General features: G+C 45.4%; 1 pseudogene; it reads left to right on the forward strand.

Annotated features, from left to right (window-relative positions):
* The first annotated feature begins 237 nt into the window (after positions 1-237).
* LOC125453586 (small ribosomal subunit protein uS9-like) lies at positions 238-14,775 on the forward strand (annotated as a pseudogene).
* The last annotated feature ends 278 nt before the right edge of the window (positions 14,776-15,053 follow it).

The following is a 15,053-nucleotide window of genomic DNA, read 5'->3' on the forward strand; positions in this document are numbered from 1 at the left end:
AACTTCAAGGAGAGATGGCTAGAGATGGCCATTGCCTGCCATTCGTATTGGGCAAATGTTACTTTTCTCATTTTAGCCCAGTGCCATTGACTAGAGATTTCTGCATTTGGACATGGCCTGCTTTCTGAGGAGTTGCGATTGGTGCTGAATATTGTGCAGTCATCAGTGAAAATCCATACTTTTGACTGTAGGATGGAAGGAAAGTCATTAAGGAAGCAGCTTGGCAGAGACTGGAAGATGTCTGTGAAAGGTCCTTTGCAATCAGTCCATGTTTATGGACGATAGGAAACAGCAACAGATGTTGCCCACTGCAAACAAAGAAATAGTCTAATCAAAGTGAAAGGAAGGCATAAGGAACAGATTGAGCCAAGACCTTGGCAGTACAACGTGTTGGAACCAGTTTGAATGATTGATTTATTGTCATGTGTAGCAGAGTCATTGAAAATCTTTGTTTATGAGCAGTATGGCAGATCATAATAAGTGAAAATGTACAGATCAGAGGTTGTAAAGGCATACAGGTTATATTGCACAGGACATGTGCTTGGTGAGACCAATGATAGCAAGATCAGCATTATTTGAGATTAGAGAGTTCATTCATCAGTCTAACAACAGCTGGGAAGAAGTTGCTTCTGAACCTATTGGTGTGTGTATCTTCTGCCTGACAGAAGAGGTTGTAGGAGACCATTTCCAGGGTGCAATGGGTCATTAATGATGTTGGCTGCCTTTTCAAGGCAGCAAGCAGTGTAAATGGTGTCCATGGATGGACAGTGATAATGGGAACTGCAGAAAACCACACAACCAGCCCAGCTCTTCCCCTCCACCCACTGCATCCCAAAACCAGTCCAACCTGTCTCTGCCTCCCTAACCTGTTCTTCCTCTCACACATCCCTTCCTCCCACCCCAAGCTGCACCTCCATCTCCTACCTACTAACCTCATCCCACCTCCTTGACCTGTCCATCTTCCCTGGACTGACCTATCCCCTCCCTACCTCCCCACCTATACTCTACTCTCCACCTATCTTCTTTTCTCTCCATCTTCGGTCCGCCTCCCCCTCTCTCCCTATTTATTCCAGAACCCTCACCCCTTACCCCTCTCTGATGAAGGATCTAGGCCCGAAACGTCAGCTTTTGTGCTTCTGAGATGCTGCTTGGCCTGCTGTGTTCATCCAGCCTCACATTTTATTATCCATGGATGGACAGTTGGCTTCCGTGAGCGCACGCCACCTTCTGTAGTTTATTATGGTCCTGGGCAGAGCAGTTGCCATACCAGGCCATTATGCACCCGGACAGTGTGTTTTTAATGGTGCTTCTGTAGAAGTTGGTGAGAGTCCTGATAGACATGCAAAATTTCCTGAGCTGCCTGCGAAAGAAGAGGCGTTGTTGTGCATTCTTGACCATTGCATCTACATGGGAATTCCAGGACATGTTGTCGGTTATCATCACTCCTAGGAATTTGGCCCACACCACCCTCTCAACCTCAGTTCCAAAGATGTAGATGGGAGTGTGTTCTGCTCCTTTCTTTCTGAAGTCAATGGTCAGTGCTTTAGTTTTGCCATGTTGAGAGGGAGGTTGTTCTCATTGCATCACATCACCCACCCCTCTATCGCTCTTCTGTATTTTGAAACATCGTTGCTAGATGTCTATCCTACTACAGCGGTGTCATCAGTGAACTTATAGATGGCTTTCCAGTGTTGGGCAAGGAAAGATTTGCTGGAGTGGATATTGGAGATTGTGTGAAAGTTGGTGGTCATGTAGCTCCAATCTGTGCTATCCATCAATCTATTTCTGAACCATTGGCAGCATGTTACCAGAAATATGTAGATGCAGCCTCCAAGAAAGAGATTAAGGACATCTTCAGACAATATAACAGGATCTTGCTGGTTGCGGACCTACTCCATTGTGAGGCCAAGAAATTTGGTGGACCTGGTGCCCATGTACATTACCAAAACTCTAACCGTTAAATCTTTCAATTGATTGGGACTAACAAATATATAGATACTGTGTGAAAAGAAGACATTTGGCCAACACGACCAATCGTGATTCTTGAATATCCCCAACTTTTGGTTCAACAATTGATAACCGTGCCCACAGTTGGTAAAAGCCTGAATACATGAATTTCCACTGTAAAAATCTCCACTCTGCTTCAACACACTCCTTAAATCCTATTTGTCTTTGGGGCACTTCTACTGATGCCTTCCTTTGAAGCTCACTTTTGAATTTTGATTGATAACATCCTTTGAGACATATTACGATGATAATGTCACTGTGGTAACGATCTAGAGCCCCCGGCTAATATCCAGGGGACATTGGTTTGAATCCCACTGTTGGCGGATGGTGGAGTTTGAACTAGATAAAAAAATTCTGTAATTAAAATGGTGACCATGTAACTGTTGTTGATTGTTATAAAAATGTCCATGTGGCTCACTAAAATGTCCGTTCGAGAAGGAAACCCAATGTCCTTAGCTATTCTTGCCTACAATTAACTCTCTATCCACAGTCATGTGGCTGACTTTAATTGCCCCCTGACCTCATCAGCAGCAGTCACAGACCATGAATGAATCTCAAAATGTTCTTGTTGTAAATGGATCTCTCTCATCTTCTCACTACTTGATGGCTGTGTATGGTGGCAGAGTAGGACACTCTGGTCAGAGCTCCTCTGCTCGCCAGGTCCTTTACCCCTTTTTTCTCCTTTCCCCCTCCCACAACATCCTGGAGTATGGAGTTGCGGAGCATTGAAGCAACTGCAGGCCAAGACCCACGGAGGGTGGGAGAGAGCAGCAAGGCCTAACAGTCAGGGAGCTGCAGGCACGCGCCATCAGTCCCAGAACACGGTGAGCAGTGAGCCCTGGAGCAGAAGCCCCATGCAGCACATGGGGTGCAGCTCTCAGGTAGGGAGCCTTGGACAGAGACTAGTGTGACGGGACAATCCTTACCTTAGGTCACTGTAATGTTAACCCCTTAATATATTCCTACTTTAGCTCAGATAGAATCCCTACAGTGTGGGAACAGGCCCTTCAGCCCAACAACCCTTGAAGCACACTGCCCAGACCCATCTCCCTATAACCCACCTAATCTACACGTCCCTGAACACTATGACCAATCCACATAACCTGCACATCTTTGGACTGTGAGAGGAAACCGGAGCACCCAGAGAAACCCACCCGGGGAGAACGTGCAAACTCCACACAGACAGTCACTCAAGGCTGGAATTGAACCCAGGTCCCTGGCGCTGTGAGGCAGCAGTGCTAACCACTGAGCCACCGAGCCACCCTTATTTTCAAGTCTGTAATTAAGCAACTATTTTTGTCCATCAGCTGTATCCAAGAATTGTCTCTAGGTACCTGTACCTAAGGTGTTGCTGTAAGAAGGCCTATTATAGGAAAGATGTGGATGCTTTGGAGAGGGTTCAGAGGAGGTTTACCAGGATGCTGCCTGGACTGGAGGGCTTATCTTATGAAGAGAGGTTGACTGAGCTCGGTCTCTTTTCATTGGAGAAAAGGAGGAGGAGAGGGGACCTAATTGAGGTATACAAGATAATGAGAGGCATAGATAGAGTTGATAGCCAGAGACTATTTCCCAGGGCAGAAATGGCTAGCACGAGGGGTCATAGTTTTAAGCTGGTTGGTGGAAAGTATAGAGGGGATGTCAGAGGCAGGTTCTTTACGCAGAGAGTTGTGAGAGCATGGAATGCGTTGCCAGCAGCAGTTGTGGAAGCAAGGTCATTGGGGTCATTTAAGAGACTGCTGGACATGCATATGGTCACAGAAATTTGAGGGTGCATACATGAGGATCAATGGTCGGCACAACATTGTGGGCTGAAGGGCCTGTTCTGTGCTGTACTGTTCTATGTTCTATGTTCTTAAGGCAGATATTATGAAAGCTTTTCACTGGACTCCTACAATGGGGCAAACATGATAATAAAAGGACATTACATTGTAGGTTTTATCATAATGAACCCAACAATGTACATTAGCAGGTAACTAATTTTTCTGAAGATTTTTCTGAAGAAGGGTCTAGGCCCGAAACATCGGCCTTCCTGCTCCTCTGATGCTGCTCGGCCTGCTGTGTTCATCCAGCTCCACACCTTGTTATCTCAGATTCTCCAGCATCTGCAGCTCCTACCATCTCTAATGTACATTAGTAGGTTGCTAATGACATGTGTGATCCAACTGGGAACTTGTGTAGATAGAGGGCAGTTGTGCAGCCTTGTTTTCCCTATGGAAAAGATCTACCCACCTTCAATATGAGGTTTTGTAAAATGGCCCTGAAGGGCTTTGTTCATGAATTGTGAAGATGTGGCCCGTAAACCACTCACCAAGACCTCTCAGCACAGGAAGTAGATGTCATGGCAACCCATCTGCACTGTGGTCTAGTTGGAGGAATTGAAAACCTTCTATAATTAATAGGAGAGCAGGCAGCAAATGACCCATGGTCTCTGATTATAATGACTTTCTGGATTATGGAATAATTTAAGAGTTTTGAAGAAGAGCCATAACAAATTCAAAATGTAAACTCTCGCTCTTCACAAATGCTGAGTATTCACCAGAGTTCTCTGCACTTGTTTCAGAGTCTTAGCAGTATTTTGCTATAATTAACTCAACCGCCTTCATTTGTATTGGGTATGATTCCACTCAGTGGAGACATTTCCCCCTGAATCCCACTCATTCCAGTTTTACTTGGGCTCCTTGCTAATACACTCAGCCAAATGTCGCTTTCAACTCAAGGGCCGTCATTCTCACCTCTAGAACTCCGAAGGAAAGGCTTGCATTTTTATCATGACTTTCTGATGTCCCAAACTGCATGACACCCATGAGCTATACTGCTATGATGTACACATAAATGTTGTGGAGGTACACACAGGCTGCTTTAGTATCTGAATGGTGCTGAACGTTCCCGCTCCTAGACTCTGCAACCTAACAGGACAAAACAGAAGCATGGGAAAGAGTTTGCACACCATCCTGACTTGGAAAAATATCGCAGCTCCTTCTCTGGTACTAGGCATAAATCCGGAACTCCTTCTCCGTCACTACACCACATAGAATCATAGAGTCATGCAGCGTGGAAACAGACCCTTTGGGCCATCTAGTCCATGCTGATCATGCGCCCAGACTAATCTTGTCCCAACTACCTGTGCTTGGCCCACATCCTTCCAAATCATTCCTACTCACAAACTTACCTGAATGCCTTTTAATTGTTATAACTATATCCACATTCACTGCTTCCTGTGGCAGTACCTTCCACACATGACCCACTCTCTATGTTAAAAGGTGGCCTTTGTGTCCTTTTTAAATCTTTCTCCTCTCAACCTTAAAAATATGGCCCCTAGTTTAAAATTCCCCCACCCTAGGGAAAAGACCCTTGTCATTCATCTCATCAATGCCCCTCATGACTTTATCAACCTCAAGAAAGTCACCCCTCAACCTCCTACTCTCCAGTGAATAAAGTTCCAGTCTTTCCAATCTATGTTTTTTATCTCAAACCCTCCATTCCCGACAACATCCTGGTAAATCTTTTCTGAACCTTCTCCAGTTTAATAATATCCTCCTTTAAACAGTTGGACTGCAGCAGTTTGAGAAAGAAGCTCAGTACACCCACCATTTCTAGGGTAATTAGGGAAGGGCAACAAATACTGGCCCAGTCGGTGATGGCCACATTCCATGAATGAATCAAATAAAATAGCAGCTAATAGCGAGGTTCCATGTGCTGCAATAAGGATAACCTTGTTTTTGTGACATAGGTTGAGTGACAGATAATCATTGGAGACCTCACCGGGTTGAATTCTCAAACAAAAACATAAAAATCAAAGCAGTGCCATGGGCTGATTTTTGCCGATTGAGAGGGCTGTACTGCGGCTTGATTTGGCAACTCATCTAAAAGGCTAGCCACTCTCCACTCCCTTCAATATTAGGTTGAATCCTCCATCTGGATATGGTGCACAAGATTTTGGACAAACTCAGTCACTTTCTGACCTGACGCAAAGAATGCTACCCTTTAAGGATATCTGGGAAACGCAGAGTGCCAAATTCACATTGTCAGACTTTACAAATATGGCCAGAACTGAATCTGAATACAACCACATGTTCTGGCAAAATAAAAACCGAAAGAACTGCAGATGCTGTAAATCAGGAGCAAAAACAGAAGTTGCTGGAAAAGTTCAGCAGGTCCAGCAGCGTCTGTGAAGAAAAATATCAAAGCTGACATTTCAGGTCTGAGGAAGAGTCACCAGACCCAAAATGTTAACTCTGATCTTTTTTCTTCACAGCTGCTGCCAGACCTGCTGAGCCTTTCCAGCAACTTCAGTTTTTGCACATGTATGGGCAAATGAACCCATTCTGTCAGGAAGCAGAGAATGATCACATCTGGAAGATGGAGCTGTTTGGCTTCATATCCATTCTTGGTACCATATTTAGGTATAAAACAATTTGAGTGATTTCCAGAACATTGCTAAAGTTATTACATTAGGTTCACAAGGCACACTTCAGCTTGACATATTGAATAAACTTTTGCTTCACCAGTCTGAAGAATAACAGCACAGAAATTGGCCAGTTAGCAGTTAAACAAAACTGTTCTTAAAACCTAAACCATCTTGCCATTTTTGAAAGCAATCATTTTGGTATTTTTCCTATTCAGCAGGGACAGGTACATGGACAGTGCCAGAGACTCAAACAGCATAGAAACAGACCCTTCAGTCTGACCAGTGTGTGCTGATCGTAATCCCAAACTAAACTAGCCCTACCTGCCTGCACCTGGTCCATGTCCCTCCAAATATTATTTATTCATGTACTTATCTAAATGTCTTTTAAGCATTTAATTACACATGCATCCATCACTTCCTCTGGAAGTTTATTCTACACACGAACCACTCTCTGTGTACAAAAAAATTGCCCCCATGTCTGTTTTAAATCTTTCTCCTCTCAACTTAAAAATATGCCCTGTAACCTTGAAATCCCCCACCATAGGGAAAAGAAACCTGCCATTCACCTTATCTATACCCCTGAAGGTTTTATAAACCACTACCAGGTTACCTCTCAACCACCTACGGTTCAGTGAGAAAAGGTTTCAAGGGAAATGGGCCAAACACAGGAATTGGGACTAGTTCATTTTCAGGAACCCGGTGAGCATGCCTGAGTCGGGCTGAAGGGCCAGTATCCACTGTGTTGTATATCCGTGTAAGATAGCAGCATTCATTGCTTGTTCCTCATTGCCCTTGTGTGTCCTTGCACACCACCTTCCCACATGATTAAATGCCCTCCCTGCTGTTAAACATGCCACAATTGTAAAAATACCAGACCCCTTGGAAATGGGAGTAATGTCAAGCCTTGAATTGGTACTCCAGTATAATTATTTCTCCTGTTCTAAACTGGAAGTCAATCAGATTGAGGGGTTGTTGTCTCTCTCTGGAGAGACAGAGCTGCCTTCTTGCCTCACAGCAGTCCATCTGGTTCTGTTACCCCCTGCAGTGCTGTAAGGAGGCGAGTTTTAGCAGTTTAATTGGCAGCAAGAGAAAGCCAATATATTTCCAGATCAAGATGCCGCTATGCTGTTCCAACATAAATGTACCAATAAAGCATCTCATTCAAAAGAAAAAAATTCCTGTCACACAAGAACTGATGAAAAAAATAGCCTGAGTTCTACAGTGGAAACTAAAATAAGAAAACAAAAGTAGGAACCAGGAGGCCAAGCATATACATCTCTGACTCCTACCATCTGCTGCACTAGAATCATACACCCTATTGTGTGGAAACAGACCACTTGGCCCATCAAGTCCACACCAACCCTCTGAAGAGTAGCCAACCCACCCTAATCCTGGGAATCTCAGGGCCAACACACCTAACCTTTGGACTATGGGAGAAAACCATAGCAAACCCACACAGAGAATGTGCAAACTCCACACAATGACCTATGGCTGGAATTGAACCTGGGTCTCCAGCACTCAGAGGCAGCAGTGCCAACCACTGAGCCGCAGTGGTTCAAACAAACTACAACGTCAAGGGCCTAATTCACCTTATCCTGTCAAGACGGTAAGATTGGCAGCAGTTGAATGCACATTTTGTTTTCAAAAAATATGTTGTAAATTCACTAATGGGTTGTGGGCAGCAACTGCTAGGGCCAGCAATTTCCCGACTGATCTCGATAGATAATGTCTATCTCCATCCCTTCAGCACCCCTCAGCCTCACTGCCTCCACATCCTCTCTCCTTGCACAGGCCAGCTCCTCCCTGTCCCCCTCAGGCTTAGTTGAGATTGTGGACCTGACCACCCATCCAGCCCACAGCTTTTACTGACAGATAGCTAGCTTGTGAATCCGGCTAGGAAATCAGAGAAAACAAAAATCCTACTGAGCTCCCAATGATGAGTGCACTCAGGTCTTTACATTCCTCCTCTTCCCAAGTCGGGGGTGGGAGGGGTTGGTAGATCTTATGACTCTTTCCTTTTGGCACATTTGGCAGCAGAGATGGAGGATGATGAGCGAAAACTTCAGAGTCCTCACATCTACAACTGTAGTGTCTCCCACCCGCCCTCCTCCTCTAACCTAGTTAATAAGGTAAGGTTCATTCTAAACTTTCTCTATTGAACATAAGTTTGTTATTAATTTGTTATTATTACTTGAAGTGAGCTTTCTGCTTTAGTATTGAGTGGGTGTTCAGATAAGTGGGGTATGGATGCTAGGGCAGTTGCTTGCTCCTCCTGCAAAATGTGGCAGTTGGGAGATGTGGCACACGTCTCCGCTGGCTACATCTGCGGGAAGTGCACCCAGCTACAGCTCCTTGAAAACCGTGTTAGGGAAATGGAGCTGGAGCTGGATGAACTACGGATCATTCGGGAGGCAGAGGGGGTAATTGAGAGGAGTTATCGGGAGTTGGTCACTCCTAAGGCTCAGGACGAGGATAGATGGGTTACAGTTAGGGGGAGGAAAGGGGACAGACAGACAGTGCAGAGATCCCCTGTGGGCATTCCCCTCAGCAATAAGTATACCGTTTTGGATACTGCTGGGGGGGTTGACCTACCAGAGGAAAGCCATAGTAGTCAGTTCTCTGGCACTGAGCCTGACACTGTGGCAAAGAAGGGAAGGGGGCAGAATAGAAAAGTACTCGTGGTAGGGGACTCGATAGTTAGGGGAATCGACAGGAGATTTTGTGGGCAAGATCGGGATTCCCGGAAGGTATGTTGCCTCCCTGGTGCCAGGGTCCGGGACGTCTCCGATCGGGTGTATAAAGTTCTGAAAGGGGAGGGTGAACAGCCAGAAATCGTGTTACATATTGGCACAAATGATATAGCCAGAAATAGGTTTGAGGATATAAAAAGTGATTTCAGGGAGTTAGGATGGAAGCTGCAGAGCAGGACGAACAGAGTAGTGTTCTCTGGTTTACTACCGGTGCCACGAGATAGCGAGGTGAGGAACAGGGAGCGGGCGCAGCTGAACACGTGGCTACGCAGCTGGTGTAGGAGGGAGGGTTTCAGATATGTTGATAATTGGGATGCCTTCTGGGGAAGGTGGGACCTGTACAAGAAGGACGGGTTGCATCTGAACTGGAAGGGGACCAATGTCCTGGGTGGAAGGTTTGCTCGAGTAGTTCGAGAGGGTTTAAACTAGTATGGCAGGGGGGTGGGAACCTGAGCTGTATACCAGAGGTGAGCGTTGATGCAGGTGAGGCAGTAGCAAGAGGTAGACCAGCTAGTGGGAAGGATTTTCCTGGGAAGGAACCAAGGGATCGGTTAAAGTGTGTTTGCTTTAACGCAAGGAGTATCAGGAATAAAAGTGATGAACTTAGAGCATGGATCAGTACCTGGTGCTATGATGTTGTGGCCATAACAGAGACATGGGTTTCTCATGGGCTGGAATGGTTGCTGGATATTCCAGGGTTTAGAACATTTAAAAAGAATAGGGAGGGGGCAAAAAGAGGAGGGGGTGTAGCACTACTAATCAGAGAGGGTATCACAGCTACAGAAGCTTCCATTGTCGAGGAAGATCTGCCTACTGAGTCAGTATGGGTGGAAATTAGGAACAGCAAGGGAGTAGTCACCTCGTTAGGGGTTTACTACAGGCCCCCCAATAGCAGCAGGGAGATTGTAGAAAGCATAGGTCGACAGATTTTGGAAAAGTGTGGACGCAGTAGGGTTGTTGTAATGGGTGACTTTAACTTTCCTAATATTGATTGGAACCTCCTTCGAGCAGAAGATTTGAATGGAGCTGTTTTTGTAAGGTGTGTTCAGGAGGGTTTCCTAACGCAGTACGTTGACAGGCCGACGAGGGGAGAGGCCATTCTAGACTTGGTGCTCGGAAACGAGCCGGGGCAGGTATCAGATCTTGTGGTGGGAGAGCATTTTGGTGATAGTGACCATAACACTCTCTCATTCTACATAGCTATGGAGAAGGAGAGGATTAGGCAGAATGGGAGGATATTTAATTGGGGAAGAGGAAACTATGATGCGATTAGACACGAGTTAGGAAGCATGGACTGGGAGCAGTTGTTCCATGGTAAGGGAACTATAGACATGTGGAGATGGTTTAAGGAACAGTTGTTGGGAGTGATGAGTAAATATGTCCCTCTGAGACAGGCAAGACGGGGTAAGATAAAGGAACCTTGGATGACGAGAGCGGTGGAGCTTCTAGTGAAAAGGAAGAAGGTAGCTTACATAAGGTGGAGGAAGCTAGGGTCAAGTTCAGCTAGAGAGGATTACATGCAGGCAAGGAAGGAGCTCAAAAATGGTCTGAGGAGAGCCAGGAGGGGGCACGAGAAAGGCTTGGCAGAAGGAATCCGGGAAAACACAAAGGCATTTTACACTTACGTGAGGAATAAGAGAATGGTCAAAGAAAGAGTAGGGCCGATCAGGGATAGCATAGGGAACTTGTGTGTGGAGCCTGAGGAGGTAGGGGAAGCCCTAAATGAGTTTTTTGCTTCTGTCTTTACGAAAGAAACGACCTGTGTAGTGAATGAAACCTTTGAAGAGCAGGTGTGCATGCTGGAATGGATAGAGATAGAGGAAGCTGATGTACTGAAAATTTTGTCAAACATTAAGATTGACAAGTCGCCAGGCCCGGATCAGATTTGTCCTCGGCTGCTTTGGGAAGCGAGAAATGCAATTGCTTCGCCACTTGCGAAGATCTTTGCATCCTCGCTCTCCACTGGAGTCGTACCTGAGGACTGGAGAGAGGCAAATGTAATTCCTCTCTTCAAGAAAGGAAATAGGGAAATCCCCGGCAATTATAGACCGGTAAGTCTCACGTCTGTCGTCTGCAAGGTGTTAGAAAGGATTCTGAGGGATAAGATTTATGACCATCTGGAAGAGCATGGCTTGATCAAATACAGTCAACACGGCTTTGTGAGGGGTAGGTCATGCCTTACAAACCTTATCGAGTTTTTTGAGGATTTGACTAGTAAGGTTGATGAGGGTCAAGCTGTGGATGTGGTGTATATGGACTTCAGTAAGGCATTTGATAAGGTTCCCCATGGAAGGCTCATTCAGAAGGTCAGGAGGAATGGGATACAGGGGAACTTAGCTGCTTGGATACAGAATTGGCTGGCCAACAGAAGACAGCGAGTGGTAGTAGAAGGAAAATATTCTGCCTGGAAGTCAGTGGTGAGTGGGGTTCCACAGGGCTCTGTCCTTGGGCCTCTACTGTTTGTAATTTTTATTAATGACTTGGACGAGGGAATTGAAGGATGGGTCAGCAAGTTTGCAGACGACACAAAGGTCGGAGGTGTCGTTGACAGTGTAGAGGGCTGTTGTAGGCTGCAGCGGGACATTGACAGGATGCAGAGATGGGCTGAGAGGTGGCAGATGGAGTTCAACCTGGATAAATGCGAGGTGATGCATTTTGGAAGGTCGAATTTGAAAGCTGAGTACAGGATTAAGGATAGGATTCTTGGCAGCGTGGAGGAACAGAGGGATCTTGGTGTGCAGATACATAGATCCCTTAAAATGGCCACCCAAGTGGACAGGGTTGTTAAGAAAGCATATGGTGTTTTGGCTTTCATTAACAGGGGGATTGAGTTTAAGAGTCGTGAGATCTTGTTGCAGCTCTATAAAACTTTGGTTAGACCGCACTTGGAATACTGCGTCCAGTTCTGGGCGCCCTATTATAGGAAAGATGTGGATGCTTTGGAGAGGGTTCAGAGGAGGTTTACCAGGATGCTGCCTGGACTGGAGGGCTTATCTTATGAAGAGAGGTTGACTGAGCTCGGTCTCTTTTCATTGGAGAAAAGGAGGAGGAGAGGGGACCTAATTGAGGTATACAAGATAATGAGAGGCATAGATAGAGTCGATAGCCAGAGACTATTTCCCAGGGCAGAAATGGCTAGCACGAGGGGTCATAGTTTTAAGCTGGTTGGTGGAAAGTATAGAGGGGATGTCAGAGGCAGGTTCTTTACGCAGAGAGTTGTGAGAGCATGGAATGCGTTGCCAGCAGCAGTTGTGGAAGCAAGGTCATTGGGGTCATTTAAGAGACTGCTGGACATGCATATGGTCACAGAAATTTGAGGGTGCATCCATGAGGATCAATGGTCGGCACAACATTGTGGGCTGAAGGGCCTGTTCTGTGCTGTACTGTTCTATGTTCTATGTTCTATGTTCTATCTCAACCAAGCCGTTCAGCAAACATCCCATCATCAACTGATGTCTTTCAGTCGATGATGGATGACTACTTTTTTAGATTCCCTACAGTGTGGGAAAAGGCCCTTTGGCCCAACAAGTCCACACTGACCCTCAGAGTGTCCCATCCAAACCCACCTCCCTATAACCCACCTATTCTGCACATCCCTGAACACTATGGGCAATTTAACATGGCCAACCCACACAGCCTGCACATCTTTGGACTGTGGGACGACACCGGAGCACCCGGAAGAAACCCACGCAGACACGGGGAGAATCTGCAAACTCCACACAGACAGTCACCTGAGGGTGGAATCAAACCCGGGTCCCTGCCACTGTGAGGCTGGTATTAACCCAGCTGGGTCTATTGGCACATGGGGGTGCTTAGCCTGTGTTAATCTAACCACCACCCCATTAACATGAGGAGGGACCCACCATTAAAAGACATTCATTGTGCAATTGAAGGATATGGCTGCAGTGATTGCAATGATCTCAGCCAGCTGGACATCATAGAATATGAGTTACCTCAGACTGTCAACCTTTTCCAAAAAAAGGGCGATTTGATGATGGATATCAGCCTCTGGCTGTTGAGTGGCATCATGATGGGCGGGGAAGGGGGTTATCAGCTGAGAGACGATCCCCTTACTGCTGACCCTATCTCCCTATGACCCACACATTGCACAAACCCTTCCTGCTATTGACTTCCCTCCATCCTAGGTCTCTCCTCAATCCTAGGCCCCAGGTTACAGTTGTTCCAGCAACAGTAACCACGCTGTAAGAGGGGTGGTATTGATGAGCATCTGAGTGACCGGCAGTTCTCAAGGGAAAGAATATGTTCTACTTCTCTGTATGTCCACTGCTATGCGTATGTAGACTTATTCCCAATGGGGTCAATGCAAACTTACTAAAATTCATTGTGGGTGTCCCTGGTTAACCCCAGCAACAAATGCATTTATTGGCCAGACAGCATTTATAACTCAACCACATTACTGAGAGTCTGGAGTCACATGTGGGTCAGACCAGGTAAAGATGGCAGATTTCCTTCCCTAAAGTATTCAGATGGGATTTTCCCCAAAAATCAACAATGATTTCAATGATTGGATCATAAGAATCATAAGATTCCTAATCCCAGATTTCTATCGAATTCAAATTCGTGGCTGAATTTGAACCCGGCCCCCAGAATGTTACTAGGATTATCTCTGGATTAATAGTCTAGTAATACACTAGACCATCGCCTCCCCTTAAACTGATTTGACTTGTTACTTGCACATTGAGGTATCAGTCAGTGCCCACATGATGACTGAATCTGCTTGTACCTTATCACTAAGTGAATATCCTCACCTCTTTGTGCATTCCTTTACTTTATATCTGTATATAGTAAGTTCTCAAATAGAGCATTCTAGCATGGTGTCCAAGACATCTCTCTTCATACACTCCTTCTGGAGTAGGGTTTTCTCGCTTGCTGATGTCTTAACTCTTTACTGAAAATATGCAAAATTTTAAATTTCTTTTATTCTGACCATTTTTTTAAAACTACTATGTCAATGTCAAACTCAGTTGATTTAATTTTGCTGATGGGTTTGATTCCGTATGAATAAGGGATCTGGATGGGTACATGAATACGGAGGATTTAGAGGGATATGGGCCAAAAGCTGGCAAATGGGACTAGATTTATATAGGATGTCTGGTTGTCTTGGATGAGTTGGACTGAAGGGCCTGTTTCCATGCTGGGCAATGCAATGGCTCAATAAACAAATTATTTGGTGTTATTCCATTTTCCGAAAGAAAATGCGGGATGGGCAAAAAAAACACACCCACATCTTATGAAAGAATTTTTAAAGATTGCCAGAGCATGTAATCAGCCTTACTCCGTACAGGACCATTGCCAATTAGAAAGAGAGAGACAAACACACAATTGGTTATATATTAGGAAGAAAGGGGCACTATTCCACATGGCTGGGGGCAAGGTGAGGAGATCGATCTCCACAAAACGCAGCAGCACTATCAGAATTGCAAGTCTTCTCAATGTGGGGTAGGCCAAAGATATACGAGGAAATGTTCCTGCTATTTGTGCCCTGCTCAATGTTTGTTGTGTCAAGATTCAGGATTCAAACGTGTTGCTTCCTTGAGTAACGCTCGCTGGCTAGACTCACACCCGATGGCTGCCAAGCTCCCTGAGTAGCAGATGGTGTCTGCCACTTGTGAAGGTTGTACCACAGCATAGCATGGCACTTCAGGAAGGGAGAAGAGAACATTTTGGGAAAAGTCACAAACCCTGGGAAAGTGAGACATTCTGCAGCTTTTGCGAAGTGCATGTGTATCATAAGAACAAGACAAATTATAAACCATTCAAAATCTCCTGGTAAAAATAAGGGTTTAACACCTTGCCTCTGAATTTGGTTGTTATCAATGTAAAATGAAACTGTATTTACATGATGTGATATGAAATTTTACAGATAG

Source organism: Stegostoma tigrinum, chromosome 6 (genome assembly GCF_030684315.1).
Source record: "Stegostoma tigrinum isolate sSteTig4 chromosome 6, sSteTig4.hap1, whole genome shotgun sequence".
In the NCBI taxonomy this organism is placed as follows: Eukaryota; Metazoa; Chordata; class Chondrichthyes; order Orectolobiformes; family Stegostomatidae; genus Stegostoma; species Stegostoma tigrinum.